This window comes from Prionailurus bengalensis, chromosome A2 (assembly GCF_016509475.1).
Source record: "Prionailurus bengalensis isolate Pbe53 chromosome A2, Fcat_Pben_1.1_paternal_pri, whole genome shotgun sequence".
Taxonomy (NCBI): domain Eukaryota; kingdom Metazoa; phylum Chordata; class Mammalia; order Carnivora; family Felidae; genus Prionailurus; species Prionailurus bengalensis.
In genome coordinates, this window is record NC_057348.1 from 47,824,675 (window position 1) to 47,842,078 (window position 17,404).

Consider the following 17,404-nt stretch of genomic DNA (forward strand, 5'->3'; position numbering starts at 1 on the left):
ATCATTTGTCAGGATTCCATATAGGCAGCCAATCCCTTTATTAGTAGATATCCTAGACCAACGTCACAGATTTTTTTTTTTTGCCATTTCCTTAATAAAACTTGGTAATTGAACAGTGAGAGGGTGACAGGCTTCTACATTCTATTTATAAAGAACTCACAACTCCCCAATAAACTCACAGCCAAAGAAATATTAATCAGTTGCCAATAAACAGCTCTGTGCTGGAGTTCACATATGTTTCTTCTCAAAAATTGCATATGCTTGAATGAAAACTGCAGAACTGCACCCAGTGGAGACAACATTTTTGTTACTAAGAATTTCATTATGTGTGTGTTTTTTTGTTTTTTATTTTGTTTTGTTTTTTGGTCATGGTTGAAGCATCAGTTAAAACATAAAAAGTTGGAGGAGGGTGTCACCTGGGTGGCTCAATAGGTTAACCATCTTACTCTTGATTTTGGCTCAGGTCATAATCTCATGGTTCATGGGACTGAGCTCCACATTGAGCTCTGTGCTGACAGCACAGAGTCTTCTTGGGATTCTCTCTCTCTCTCTGCCCCTCCTCTGCGTGTGGTCTCTGTCTCAAAATATATAAACATTAAAAATATATATAAAAATTGTTGGTAGTTGGGAAGGAAAAAGCTTGGTTACTCTTGCTAGTGAATGTACTGATTGTTGATGACATAGTGGGAGAAATATGCTAACGTCTGTCTTGGCACTCCTTACTTGGTAAAATGACCTAATAGTAAATAAGAGTATCTCTAAACTCCTCTTAACCAAGTTCAAAAGCTGTCATTATCTCCTACTGGCTGTGTGACCACAGTTAACCCTATAAAATGACAACACTGATAAATATTAATTTCACCTTTTAGGATTGCTGTAAGGGGGAATAAAAGAAAACACTGGCAAAGTATTTAGTACAATGCTTGGTATATGGAGAGCACACACTGAGTGCAGTACTTATCTCCTATAAAGTAAAACATTAGTGTTTCTGTGTTTTTGTTTTTGTTTTTGTTTTTGTTTGTTTGTTTTAATCTGCACCTCACTCCTACCTTTACAGATGAGGAAACTGAAGTTTAGGTAGGTTAAATGACTTATCTAAAGTTTCACAATTTAACGAGTGACAGGTTCATAGTCATTTCTCAGGCACTTTTTGTTTCCTGAAGTGGGCATTATGCACTTTGGCATGAACAATTTAGTTTCTAGTTGTAGCTATGTCTGTCTCCCACTGAAAGCAAGATTTATGAGGAAAGGATCTGTGGTTATTTTTTCACTGTTATATTCCCAGGACTGATAGCTATGCTTACATAAGACATCTCCAGGAAGAATTTACTGAAAAATTAAATCAATGAATTTTACAAACACGATTTTCTAATCAGAGAAAACCATGATTGATCCCCATAATAACTACATAAAATGAGAGATGTATTAATTTTTGAAGTATTTCTTATGTGACTTGTAGGTACTTTCCATTTATCATAAAATTATTCTTCAGTCATGAATGGGGTATATGTTATACAAATATTTGCAATCAGTGGATGCCATTGTGAATTAGAGCCCTAATATTAATGAACTCGGCTGCCCCAAATGTTAGCAGTTTACTCCCGAACTGGATCCCTGGAACTTTTTGCCAACAGACTATCTGACCTAATATATTGCTTAATTCTCGATCTGGCAAAGCAGAGAAAATTGTCACTGGCATGTGAAAATTTGCGACATAACATCATATATGCAAATGAAATAAATGTTGGCAAAAATAATTATTGTTGCTTAGGGGAGGATTAATAGTTACAGTCTGCCCTGTTTTCTGTTGAGGTTTAATTTAATTCTGTGGCATGTATTAACTGAGGAAATTAATTTCAGTTTAATTATTGTGTGTGGCTGTTAATGTGCACACTTCTGATGAATATTTAGCTACACTGAACCACCACTCCAACAGCTATGCTTTGCTCATCTGCTGATAGGGAGCATCTGATGGAGGGGATGGTTTATACTGGATGGATTCCAAGTGCAGTGTCATCATACTAGATAGCTGTGATTCAGGGAGGAAATCACTGGGCTTGGGGTTGGAAGAGCACAGGATTTGAGTTCCGGGTGTGCTGTTAACAAGCTATGTGCATCCCTGATGCTCAACTGGAGAATGGTAGGAGAAAAACCAGTGTACCCTAAGGATTTGATTTGAGAACTAAATGAATGAATGCAGGTGAAAACCGATTTGTGAACTGTATACACTGCTGCTTTAAAATGCATGGAATGTCTAAAGTAAACTTTTCATGCATCCATTTAATGACAAAATTATTTAAAAAGTCACATAGGATTAAACTAGGACCTCAGAGGCACTCAAGAAAGCATTTTTTGATGAATAGAATGTAGGTTGATTGAGATTAAGTGGCGATGAACACCTCTTCACCATAAATAATACCATGAACAAAAATTCCATGTAATAATAAAGATGGTCAAATCCTTTGGAGGTTTGCTCATTTCAAGTAGTAATTACCACCACAAAATTCCTGTATGGCTGAAAGTTATAAGATAAAGATATAAGCATTTTGGAGCTATACAGACTTGACACAACAATAGCATGGTTTTCCCATGAGTGGTTAGGTTTCTCAGCCTCATCTCCTCATCTGAAAACTGGGGTCATATCACTTCCGAGGGCTGTTGTGAGGATTGAATGTGGCAATGTATGCAAAGTGATGCGTACAAACGCTGGCCCAAGGAATTTTCTCATTAAATGTTAGCTTTGCCTGTGGTAGAAGCAATGGCATTTTAATACAGTCCTTTGCAATGGCGTATTAACGCTTGAAATAGAGCAAATGAAGGTAGCTAATATCTCTATAAAAACAATGAGGATTATTGACTCTGCACCTGTGCTTAGTTCATGTTCACACACTCACAGCCTTTTCTCTTCCTGTTCTTGTCTTTCATCTGGTCCCATGGGTTTCCTTTAAGCAAGTGAGATAATAACTTGAGCTGTCTCATTACACACTGGGGTCCTGTTGGCTCAGTGAGGGTAGTTACAGCTCTATTTCTCCTTTGTTTGTTCAGCTCATCCACACAATGTCAGGGAAATAAATGTCTGGGGAGGGGAGACAAACAAGAGGGACAATGAGGGAAGCTGACCTCAAGTTAATGGAATCTGGGTTCTTTGAAGGAGAACACATTGCTAGAGAAGTCTGCTGTATTCATTCCGCACAGCTTTCTAGCGTTTCTTCACATGTATTTGATTCTCATTTTCTCACACCAGAGTGAAGGCCCAGCCCTTCCTCACACAAAGCAGGTCAATTTGGACAGAGACTAAGCCTTCCATGCCTTTTACATTTGTCTTGCAGGAGGGGATTGACATGGAGGGGATTTATCTTTACAGGAAAAAAAAATTGGAAGAGAGAATGATACATTTAAGCAATCAGTCAGCAAATATTTATTGATTGTGTACTTTGCTGATTACTATTCCAAGTATTGGAGCCAGAGCAGCAGAGAAAACAGACAAAATTAACACCAAACTTTTACTGAGTGCTTTTGTATACCCTAGTCACTGTGCTCAGGCTTAAATAGTTAATCTTCACAAATCTTATGGGGTAGATATCATTAGCTCTCATTTATAGTTGAGAAGCTAAAGGCCGCTTACGTAACTTGCTCAAGGACATATAGTTCATGCATGGTCAAGATGGGATTTCACACCAGCAAGTCCACCTGTACCATAAGCATCATTCTGCAGCCTCCACAACAGGAGCTGGAAAATAGCAAAGAGATGTTGTAAACCCCACATAAACCTTTGTGACTACACGGGGCTGACAGAAGCACATTTCACAGAATTCATACTATATATATTTATACACACACACACACACACACACACACACACACACACAGATTTTCCAGGGTGTAATCTCTTGTCTTTTAAAGGTTTTGTAATATTCAGTTGACACAGTGCATCCTGCAAAACATTTGCAAAACATAAACAACTCAGAGTGTCTTTTTATTTATTGGTAAATGGAATGTCTTATCCACTCACAGTATGGATAAAAAAAGGTGATAGTATGTATCAAGTGTCAGTGCTGTGTCCCACACATGGTTGTCAATTAAAGTTATTTCCCTTTCCTGTGTTTCAATACAGGGGTGTTATTTTCCCCTGCTGCATTTAATGCAAATCCCTTATAATTATTTATTAAATTATTTATTAAATACTATAATTATTTATTATCATCCCAGCATTTCCAGCCTCTTTCTTCATGCCCATACTCCTCCAGTGCCTATTCCAGATATTGGGTTACTCTGTGAAGATTGTTTTATTTTTTTTTATTTATTTTTTTTTAATTTTTTTTTCAACGTTTATTTATTTTTGGGACAGAGAGAGACAGAGCATGAACGGGGGAGGGGCAGAGAGAGAGGGAGACACAGAATCGGAAACAGGCTCCAGGCTCTGAGCCATCAGCCCAGAGCCTGACGCGGGGCTTGAACCCACAGACCGCGAGATCGTGACCTGGCTGAAGTTGGACGCCTAACCGACTGCGCCACCCAGGCGCCCCTGTTTTATTTTTTTATGATGCTAAATACTACTTGACTACATTTTCACTTTTACAACGTTTGGTGGAAATAATCTTATTTGTTTCAAATTTCTAAACACCAGCTTTATACCCTGAAATGTGATATTGACCTGCATGAAGAACTGGCTTTATTATTTTGACCATTAAGGATAATTTCTAAAAATCAATTATGGTCCCTGAATTTTCTGATCTCTCATTACCTGCAGAAAATTCAGCATTACCACAGTTTCTCCTCCCACTGTTGTGGAGGCAAAATTCCCCTCATACTTGAGCCAGGAAGCACAACCAAGGTTTGAATGTCATTTCCATGACCAGCCAACTTTTTTTTTAACCACTTGTTGAAGTATCATTGAAATGCAATATGTATGTGTATATATATATATATATATATATATATATATATATATATTCATGTTTATAGCTCAGTGAATTTGAGTACCAAGTGTACACATCTGTGAAACCATCCCTGCCATTAATGCCATAAACATATTCATCACCTCCTAAAGTTGTCTTCTGTCCCCTTTATCATTATTATTATTGTGTGTGTGTGTGTGTGTGTGTGTGTGTGTGTGTGTGTGGTGGGAACACCTATCATAAGATCTACCCATTTTGCAAATTTTAAGTACACAATACAGTATTATTGTCTGTAGGCACTATGTTGTGTAGTCGATCGCCAAAAATTGTTTATCTTGTAACTGAAACATTGTGCCCTTTGACCATCGCTTCTCCATTTTCCCTTCCTTCCAGCCCTTGGCAACCGCTATTCTATGCTTCTATGAATTTGATAATTTTCTGTTACTTCCCAGGGTACCTTTCTGATCCTCTGTGGATCTTCTTGGGGGGTTGTCTGACCAAGTGCTAAATTTTACCACCTGCAGCTGGTAGGATGGATTCATAATAATAAAGCAAATGTCTCTTCATTTTCCTGAACATTTAAAGAAGAATTCTCTCTCTCCTTTGCTTTTCTTTTTTTCCAGTGAAAGTGCAGACTGAGCTTGTCAAGAGGAGTAGGCAGCAGCTTCAAAAGCTGAGTCCCCCTGGGCCTTCAGGAACGTGAGCTTTGCAGACTAGGAAGTTACATTGTCTTATGAATTCTGATAAGGCCTTTGAATTTGGGAAAACTAGGAACCAATTTTCTCTTAGTTTTTTTTTTTGCTTTTTAAAAAAACTTTTAAAAAACTTTTTATTCCTTTTAGTTTTTAACACTCTGCACTATACAGATTGCTATAGTTTTTCTTAGTAGCCTGCTTACCTAGATAACACAATGAGATAGACATTTTGAGAAGAACTGAGCCTGGATTCTCAGAGATCTATATTCTCCCATTCGGAAAAGACATGCACCCTTTAACCTTGAGTGTTGCTATACCTATAAGCAAATTAGAGTTGTTCCCAAACATTTCCTTAGTGCCCACCCCTTCATGCATTCTTAGAGTCTTCTGACAATAAAGCTCATCATCAGGGAAATACAAATCAAAACCACACTGAGATACCACCTCACACTGGTCAGAATGGCTAAAATTAACAACTCAGGAAACAACAGATGCTGACAAGGAGATGGAGAGAGGGAGACCCTTTTGCATTGTTGGTGGAAATGCAAACTGGTGCAGCCACTCTGGAAAGCAGTGTGGAACTTCCTTAAAAAATTAAAAATAGAATTACCCAATGACCCAACAATAGCACTGCTAGGAATTTATCCAAAAGACACAGGAGTGCTGATTTGTAGGGGCACATGTACCCCAATGTTTATAGCAGCACTATCAACATTAGCCAAATTATGGAAAGAGCCAAAATGATACAGAAGGTGTGGTAACAATGGAGTACTACTTGGCACTGAGAAAGAATGAAATCTGGCCATTTGCAACAACATGGATGGAACTGGAGTGTATTATGCTAAGTGAAACAAGTCAGTCAGAGAAAGATATCGTATGTTTTCACTCATATGTGGAATTTGAGAAACTTAACAGAAGACTGTGGGGGAAGGGAAGGGGAAAAAATAGTTACAAACAGAGAGGGAAGGAGGCAAACCATAAGAGACTCTTTTATTTTTTATTATTTTTTTTTTTAATTTTTTTTCCACGTTTTTATTTATTTTTGGGACAGAGAGAGACAGAGCATGAACGGGGGAGGGGCAGAGAGAGAGGGAGACACAGAATCGGAAACAGGCTCCAGGCTCCGAGCCATCAGCCCAGAGCCCGACGCGGGGCTCGAACTCTCGGACCGCGAGATCGTGACCTGGCTGAAGTCGGACGCTTAACCGACTGCGCCACCCAGGCGCCCCGAGACTCTTTTAAATATAGAGAACAAACTGAGGGTTGATGGGGGGTAGGGGAGAGGGGAAAATGGGTGATAGGCATTGAGGAGAGCACTTGTTGGGATGAGCACTGGGTGTTGTATATAATCAATGAATAATGGGAATCTACTCCTGAAACTAAGAGCACACTGTATACCCTGTATGTTAGGTAACTTAACCGTAAATTATATTTTTAAAAAAAGAATCAACCATAAAAACAAACAAAAAACTCAGAAATGGCATTTGGGTGCTTGGAAACTTAATTCAAAGACTTGGAGATAAAAATACAGTATACTGAGACAATCTGAAAAGAAAATAGTATTCATTTGTATCCTTTAATATATCTAATACTCTCACTCATCTAGTTATTGTGACAATAATTTTTTTCCACAGCCCCTTTTTCCAACTTTATTAAAAAGAAATTCCAGGTAGCTACTCATGCATTTTAAACTTGAAAGCAAGTGATATGAAAACATACACCTGGTTATTTGTACTAAGGGAACTGTTATCATGTAAGTCATATAAATGATTCCTTTCTTCTTTCTTCCATTTTCCCCTTCATTCCCTCCACAAGTAATTCTTAAGAACTTCATATAAAAAACATATAATAAACCTGAAGATTTGAGCAAGGCATGAAGTACCTTAGTATAGGCTTATCTGGGAGATTTGAGGGCTCTATGGCTTTGCCATGAACCTCTCCTTAAGACAGGCCAAAGGAATTAGTAGTGGATTCTGATTTGCCACAATTTCCTCCCCAAGGGAGCAATCAAGTCAGGGGGAACACATCCCTTCTTTGACTTTAGCCTTGTTGTGACAGCAGGCACTCTTGCAGGTAGCAATCTTTGTTTTGTCCTCTGCCACCAAAGTTCCAAGAGAACTCATTTATTTTAGGTAGTTGAGGGTTTCAAACTTCAATTAAGAGTAGGGAGTATGGGTAGTAATTGGCCATGAATTTGCAATGGGTATTGTGAAGAATAAGGGCATTTAAAAAAGTCAGCATGAAAGAGAGAATGACTGGGAAATAGTTTACGTTTGGGGGAATATGAAACATTTACATATGAGTACATCTTATGAGAAATGAGTAATGAAAATTAAAAATTGTTTTCCTAGCTCTTCCTGAAGAAACATAGGAAAGGAACGCATTCCAATGGTCATGGAACAGACGTTTATGACTTAGTTTTACTTGGTGGCTTAAAAGAAGTGTGGCTTTTTGTTTACCATAGGACAAAGAGATGAATATGATAACACTAGGCCTTTAAGAGTTAACAACAGACAATGTAGGAGCCAAATGTGGTTATTTGGCCCATCGCTCTGCCTATTATCCTGAAACTTAATTCCCTGGGATTAAATAATTTGAGAGAAAGTCTCACCCAAATGGGTTTTTTCATGACAAATTTCGGCAGATCCAGCAACACAGATTTAGGAAAGGAAAATAAAAACAATTATTCAGCTTGGAGGAGAAGAGAACTAGGAAATAGTTAATAATCAAATAACTGAACCTGCTTTTGTAAGAGGAATAAATAAATAAATCTATTTATTTGTTTATCTTTGAAAGAGGTTAAAATGAAAATGTATAACAGGCACAAATTTGTTTATTTACTTATTTGGCAAACTGAAAATGTATAATAGGTACAAATAAAATCAGTTAACACTGATGAGATTAGAGCTGGATTTAAAGGAAGAATGATGACGGCTATTCCAGCTTCTTTCACAATTTCTGGACCCTTTTGTCAACAGGATATAATGGTATTGAACTTTCTTCTCAATAAGGAGAGCAACATCAGTAGCACCTTATTTTTTCTGTGAGAAGAACAAAACCCAAAACTCTGAAAGATGTCAAGGCTTTCTTTGAACTCTGAGGAGACCAGGAGTGTTGTCTGCCAGAGTGAAAGGACTGATTTTAAGCTTTTGGAGAAGCTCGGAGGCAAACCGTTTATAACCCTGGAAATATTTAATTTGGGGAGGTTTATGTTAAGATAATAAAATAATTAGCTTTCCCTCATTAGAGGCATGCGGAGCGGTAGGGTTGCATGTTCTGGAAAATTACATTTCTGCTCTTTCACTGACTTAATACGTGTGGATTGATGCAGATCAGATAGCTAACTGGCAGGCGTTTTACACGTTTACCTTGTTTTAACTAATTGCCAGTTTAGAGTCGCTGGAGGTTCCATTTTAAATTAATGACTGTGAGGTATTAACTGCACACATGTATCTAGTGAGAAATTAGGAAAGAACAACAAACTCCACATTGCGTCTCATCAGTTCTCAGTTCTTGGTTGCCTAATATATTAAAGAATCAGGGGACAGCAACCTGTGACCCTTCTATCAGATGCAGCCCACTGCCTCTTTTCATAGTTTTATTGGCACATAGCCACACGCATTAGTTAGCGTTGTCAGTGGGTGGTTGTTTTCTGGTTACAAAAGCAGAGTTGAGTTGTTGCAACAGACACCACAGGCCTGCAAAGCCTAAACTAGTTCCTATCTGATCCTTGAAGGAAAAAGTTTGCAAACTCTGGCATTCAGAGGATACCTGCCCCATTACAGCATTCTGTAGTAGTTCTTAGGGGAGACATTGTTTTAGCTAGAAGTCTGTTTTCATGTTCTCACTGACTACCAGTGGAAAGTACAGGTTTAGAAAATAAAATGCAACTTTGGTGTTTTAATTCAGTCCTTCATTTTAATCTGTGTGCCTCCCAGAACATTTCTTTGGACACAGTCTGCATGAGCTGATGAAATTCAGGATTAATTTTGGTGACTGATGAAACATGGCTTAGTTTGGCATTGCATTGCTTTATGATTCATGCTTTCTTTGCCACTGGACTTTATTTAGATGATTTTCTTGGCTCATATTAGCAATAGAGAATTGATAGGACACTACATTTTCCATTCTCTCATAGCAAAAATATTGTTAAGGTGGCATGAAAAAAAGAATAAATTTTAATTCACTCCTAAAATTAGAATCTTTGTATGGCCAGTTTCCCCTCGGGGTAGAGAAAAGCACTGATCTCACTGGTCCTTAAGGTCTCTGTACAGGATTCAAATTTTGAAATCGAAGACTGGCTGAGAGGGGAGCCCTCCTTGGCCAAACAAACAAACAACATAGACTTCTACTATAATGAATTAGTAAAATGTCTTATTTAGTCTTTCATGATGATTTTCCTGCTACTTCCAAAGGAACTTTATTTTTATATGATTGACCTACTCTTTTTAAGGTAAACTTACTATTTTGGTTTATATCATTCTTCCCTCTTTGTCCCCACCCCACATCCAAACTAGCTAAGTCCAGAAGTTTTAAAAGTTTTTTTTTTTTTAATGTTTATTTATTATTGAGAGAGAGACAGAGACAGAGTGCAAGCAGGGGAGGAGCAGAGAGAGAAGGAGACACAGAATCCAAAGCAGGCTCTAGGATCGAAGCTGTCAGCAGGGAGCCTGATGCAGGACTGGAACTCTTGAACTGAGAGATCATGACCTGAGCCGAAGTCGGACGCTTAACCCACTGCGCCACCCAGACGCCCCAGTCCAGAAGTTTTAAAGCACCTGGGTCTTACGCACAGGTTTTTCTCTTTTCACTTTTTATTTCTGACTCACTACACAACAGACCCCTCTACTGAAACCCTAAAGTTAATCAGTGCAGTAAATACACAAGAAGTCCGTTTTCATTTTCTAACCAGTAACCAGAGTTCAAGATTTTCAGAGAAAAAAAAAAGGAGAACACTTACTCTTTGAATCAACTCTGTGTCTAACTTTGACTCCAAGGAGGAACTAATTGAAGAGTTACAGGTGATTTGTCTCCTGAGAGAAAGTAGAGCTGCCACCTAAGAGTTCTTCTGAGTTGATATTAATTCATTTAATTGTTTTTAAAAATAGCAAACATTACTATCACAGGGCCTTTGCTTGGTGTTGAAAATAAAAGGACTTGGGTGTCTGGGTGGATCAGTGGATTGAGCGTCCAACTTCAGCTCAAGTCATGATCTCACAGTTCCTTAGTTTGAGCCCCACATCTGTGCTTAGCATGGAACCCTCTTGGGATCCTCTGTCTCCCTCTCTCCACCCGTCTCCCCCTCCCTGCACTTTCTCTTTCTCAAAAATACACATTTAAAAAAAGAGAAAAGGAGAAACACACTGAGTCTGTTTTTAGTGACTTCACAATCTGATGAGGAGATGTGCATTCCAGGCTGAGAGACTGACCAGTGTGATAGCACACATGCATTTCGAGAATGCATGTGGGGCAGAAGGAGGAGGGGAGGTTTGGGAGAGTAGGTGGAGGCTAGATCTTGAAGGAATAGATAGACCCATGAAAGCCATCTGTTGTATGTAAAAACAACTGTGGCTTTTTGAGAGGTATTGATCATATTGAGAGTGGATAATCAGGAAGGCAATGTTCATATAAAGTGTCTAGAGACAGAAAAATAACATTTATAGCCAACACGTGATGCTTGAGTAAAGTATACAATTCATACGAAGTTGTCTCTATCACTATGAGAATGATACAACACAGTGAGAAGAAATATATATTTATATTATATATATATACATATATATATATATATGTACATATACATATATATAATATGTATATATGTACATATACATATATATAATATGTATATATTATATATATATACATAAATATATAAAAGGTATATATATATAGGTATATATATATATACCTATATATATATATATACCTTTTATATATTTATTTGTGGACTTTATTTTACCAGAGTCTGATTTCCTCCCTGAGAGTCTAAGTCACTCAAGGAATTATTCTATCCAAAATGTCAATAGTGTTAGGGTTGAAAAACCCTGATTGAGAATTATGTTTTCTGATTCTATCCTGCGCTCTGCCCTGTGTATACGACTCAGGAAATGCGAACAGGGCTAAAGTCTTATGGAAGATACCCAGGGAAACCTACAAGATTAGATGGGATTGGAATCCTCTAAATGTACAAGCCTGATAGAGAGTTGGTGCTTTAAAGCTTCAGTCCTCATTGGCCAAAAGAAGGTGAACCCTGTCTGTGTCTGTGTCTTTTTATTCTACTGTGATTAGCATATCAGTTGTGAGACTCTTTGTTACAGATAATCACATTCATGCTTCAACTGAGCTCCCTTTCATTAAAAAATACAGTTCCTGGGGCGCCTGGGTGGCGCAGTCGGTTAAGCATCCGACTTCAGCCAGGTCACGATCTCGCGGTCCGGGAGTTCGAGCCCCGCGTCAGGCTCTGGGCTGATGGCTCAGAGCCTGGAGCCTGTTTCCGATTCTGTGTCTCCCTCTCTCTCTGCCCCTCCCCCGTTCATGCTCTGTCTCTCTCTGTCCCAAAAATAAATAAACGTTGAAAAAACAATTAAAAAAAAAATACAGTTCCTGGAGGAAGATTCCACTTAACCTTACATTTGCTTATGATGTACTTCTCTCACCAAAAATATCCACAGGGTCTGTCCTATGTTACACAGTGAGTTTTCCAAACTATCCCTGTATTGCCCTGTTTGTGGTCTTATTATGAAAAGATTTCCCTGGATTTCCTTGCCACAATGAGAAGTTGCTTTGTGTTTTTATCTTTCTCTGAAAAGAAATGGTGCTCACAGTATGTAGAAGTTGAAGAATTGTATTTTTAATGCCCAGGAAGGGAAGAATTGTTAGTATTCTGGTTCACACGTATATTACATATATTTAATTGCATTTCTGATTTAACTCAAGCCAGAATAGGGGAATGCTGAGCAATTATGAACAGTGTCATAATTAATGAAGGCACTGGGGTGATCTTTCATAAGGACCTCTTAGGGAGGGTGCTGTGAAGGGTATGAATTAGTCTTGCTAAGTTTGATAAATGATGATGGCAGAGCTGTATCCTTTTGCTGTCTGCTACCCACCCCCACACAAAATAATAATTAATGAATAAATAATAAAAATAAAATACAATTTATGAAGCAAAAATTTTAAAAACCCCCAAACTTGAGCTATAACAATTACATTCAGCATTGCATCCCTTAAATGAATGCAAATATATCTTTTTTCTTACATGTCTGTGTATTTATAAAAACATATAACATTTTTCTTACATCTCTGTGTATTTTAGCTCCTTATAAATGCATTAAAATCACTTTTCCCCACAAAAGAGGCCAGTTCTTAATTTTGGAACCCTGTGGGTGGAACAAATGGTAACCTCCAAAGAGAACAGCAGGAGCCTTTAGAGAGGAGGACATCCCAGGGCACACTCTCTTACCTCTTAGGAACTCTCTGGAAGACAGCTGTCTCCCACTCCCATTGTCTATTTAATTTGCTGTTGTTGTTCTTTTTCTCTCCTTCTTGGGGAGAATGGTAATAAGTGAATGCTTTATAATTTCTCTGCCTCACGGGACATTTTACAAACAATGACGTCATACTTCTTGTCTTTGCATGTAGTTCAGACTCTTACAGACTACTAGAATCTAGAAATGTACAGAGGAAAGGGTCCTCAGAATTCAACTAGTCCAACTCTTTTCCCTTTGCAAATGAAGGAACTGAGGTTCAGCGGGGCCAGGCAACTTAATAAGGGTAGCAGAACCAATTACTGGCAGACACACTTGTTTGGTACTACAGCATTCTCCCAGTGGAGACTTTGTTTCTTTAAAACTTGGTGATAGGCTTGCCAGATAATGCCAAAGCCAAGCAAACAAACAAACATACAATGCTTGGGACATACCTATCCTAAGAAAATTATTCGTTGTTTTTCTGAAATTCACATAAACTAAGCATCCTGTATTTTATCTAGCCAATCAGTCTGAGACTATGGGAGCCTCGTGCTCTTAGTTAATTGGAATATTTGAATAAATATATACCATTGGCGATGACCCAAACCAAAATTTCTTGTGATACTTATACGAGAATTTTTGTTGTTTATTTGTTTGTTTTGTTTTGGTTCCAGAGCTTGAGCACTAGAAGTAGAGCAAAAATTGGAAAATTAATTAAGGGTGCACAGGGATGTGTTTTCAATTAGAAGCATTGGATTCATCTGATGAATCCAATGAATGAATCACCATTGCATGAATGCTCCATTCTCCAATCCCATGTCGAGCAGAAGGAAGCAAACAGGGTGGTATATCCTGATATACATTCTTAAGACATTCTGAATTCTTTTAGGAATGGTGTAATTGCTATTTATTTTGCTTCAATGAAAACTGTCTAATTCCTTACAAAGAATATCAATAATTGCTTAAGAAAATAGAAGTTTGAAAAGAAAAATTAAACCATGGTCATTCGTAGTTCATTCATTTATGTATTCATTTATTCTATATCATTATCCCTTTTAACGCCATGCTTGATCAAGATAAATATACTTGAGTGTCTACTCTAGGGAAACTTGTATCCTCAAAGTTGCTGGAATTAGTTTAATATGGATCTGACTTTTATAAATCTCCAGTGCTTCTAGGTTAATCAATGTGTCTCCAGAAATAAATGGTTTACTTCCTATGTAGGCAAGTCAGTACCAATGCTCTATAAATGAAAACCTGTTTTATGTTCCAATGGCTTAGATAATCTGTCTAAGCCTAATGTTGTCCAGCCCTTATACATAGAAAATGAATCTGTTTGCTCCATTTTACTAAGAGCACAAACTGTGGAGCTGGGCTGATGGATGTGATCTTGGGTATGACACTTTGTTCCTGGATCTCTAAGCCTGTTTTGTCACTTATAAAGTAGGAATAATAAAAGCACTCCCTTCATAGCCTTCCTGTGAAGTTTAAGAGAACTGTTACGTTAAAGTTAGAACTGTGCCAGGATCCATCCCACCTGATGGAATCATTTTCTTTTGTTATTCTTTTCTCCTTGTTTTATCTTCACATCATACTATGTAGAACCTTGGGACTTTTTTTCTTTGTTCTAATTCAAGGTTTTCTGAAGTTACAACATTCCATTTGACCTCGAATGCTGATTTTGAAAATTTCCATGAGTCTCAACCCCATAGCCATGAGCCAACCCACTTTTGTATCAGTTCCTAGCTTATGAGACATAAACCCAGGTCAAACCCCTAAGACCCTTTCTTTCATAAGAAAGGAATTTAGCAACATGAACTCTTGTCTATACTGTTTACCACTCTGTTCTTAGCTCCTCGACTGTGCACAGTTGGGATGTAATACATATTCACTGAATGAAATAAGAAACAAGCACTTCTAAGCACTTAAGATTGAAACCATATTTTTCCTAGGCTAGGAGAAGCTATTACAGTTAATTGGATAGGTATCATTAAAGAAAAATCTTAAAGTAGATGATCAAACTCTTTAAGACATAGAATGTGGTAGGTACACATGGGAAGACTCTCTTCACTTCCCACAACATAAAATCATATGACATCACTCAAGTGATGGGTCCCAAAGTCATTAAGATTCTCATTTCCCTTTACCAAAATAAATAGTAACATTGAAAAATAAAGTTTTCTTTTGCAGGCATTATTGCTTATTTTCTAAAGCAAGAATGGGTTGAGTCTTTTTTCCTCTCCCATTTTTCATCAGAGGCCACCCTCCACACTTCTTCACTGGGCAATGTCTTGAAACTCTTCTTGTGTATTAGGCCATTCTACTTCTCATTTATTTTTATGTATTTTCTCAATGGATTCTCAAGATTTATTTGTAAATCAGAATTATAGAGCTTAAATTATTTTGGCCAGGGTTTCAGAAAAATTGTTGTTGTTATTGTTGTTGTTGTTGTTGTTGTTGTTGTTGGAATGGAGAAAAAGATCTATGACAATGCACTCTGACAGCATCCAAATAAGTTTCTTAAATCTTAGTATCAGTAGTGATTTTAAGTGAAATTTAAAATTAGTCTCTGCTTTTTTCTGATCATATCTCTTCCATTAGCTCTGGAGTAAATGGAATGCTTGTGAGTTCTAAAGAAATGTTAGTCAGGTACTTGAATTTATTGCCCAGCCATACAACTGAACATGGAGTATTTTTATGAATTAATCCTAGCACTATATATTTTCTTCATTGTAGCTGATTCTCCTGGTATTAACTATGTGCTGCAACTATTATTATGCAATGTAAATATCAGTGAAGGAGGCAAGAATTCAGTGGGTACCTGAGAGCAATTCATCCTCGTTCCCATTTAGAGAGGCCTGTGATTCTTCAAGCTTATACCATTGTCCTCTTGAAGTCCTTTGGTGGTGTTACAACTCAGAACATCTCTCTTTCTCTAACTCAGGGTAGACATGGTGGCTGTTTGTTGGTTATTTCTTGGAATGTTTATGAAGGTTCCCCACAAAGAATCTAGCTTTCCCCTTCCATGAACATAGTAGCATTAAACTTCCCTTCCTCCTTTGAAATTACATGACCACGTGACTTGCTTTTGACCTTTGATCAAAAGTGAAGACTCATTAAGATTGGGCATATTTCTTCACATTCTCTTTTCCCTCACTATTTGACAGTGTTCCAGAATGTGGCTGTCCATTCAACCTGGGTCCTGAAGTGAAAGCAATGATGATACAGAGTAGAACTCCTAGCATTTGTTGTTTTAAGTTACTAAGATTTGGGGATCACTTGTTACTACAACATAATATACCCAATTCTGAAATATCTATCCCTCTTTTTGCTTTTTAGTGTCCCCTGGTCTTTATTTGTGGGTCCATGTAGCTTCCAGGAGATTGACTTCTCCTACACTTCAACGTTGGAGCCTATTATTGAGGCCAAAACAATTGAGACTCTCCTGGAGACAGTAGTCTTCTGGGTTGGGCATGTCATTTACTATTATTTAATAAAAATGCATCTAAGATTTGTAAGGATTGTTGAGATGAAGCTTCTTCCTTTACTTCCATTGTGAAAGAGGAAGTAATGTATTTCTGTGTGTTTCTGTTTTCCTTCTTGGAATATTGAAGAGAAAAGCTTTGTAATGAAATGGGCATTATAGAAGTGAAGAAGAAAGATGAAGAAAAAGAGGTCCTTAGAGACATGTTAGAGCTAGTAAGGGAAGACTTTGTAGAAGTTAATCCTTACAATAATTATATGTGCCAAATAAATTACCATTATTATTTGTCTTACATGAAGCTTTTTTTTCTGATACCTGGGACCGAAAAGAGCTCACTTGACATGGTGTTTGTGAACTCTCTGATGTGATAGATTTGAAAGATGTGTAACCATCACCAGTGACTTGCAAGAGCCAAGCTATGGCTGCTAGGAAGAACTGACAGGTCAGGTGAAGTGAAATGTGGATGGTGAATGAATGGTCATCACATTAGAGGCCACATGATGTGTCAGAAAGATGTATGTTTGTGTTTGAATCTTGTGTCTACTACAAATCAATCATGTGTTCTTGGAAAAATAATTTGGACTCTTAGAACCTCAAATTTCCCATCTGTTAAATAGTAATAATTTGCTACAAGTAATAAATGAAAGGACACATAAGGTTTTAGTATGCAGGGTAAGTTCCTTTCATCATGAAGTTTGCATTTCTTCTAGTTTAATGGATACTGTATAATACTTCCTGTTAACATCAAAAGACACTTGGATCTTTTCTGAAGCCAGCATATTCTACCCTTCCTATGCCCACAGAACTGAGAGACTTTATCATCTGTACCTCACAGTATGTGTCAGGAAGACACTT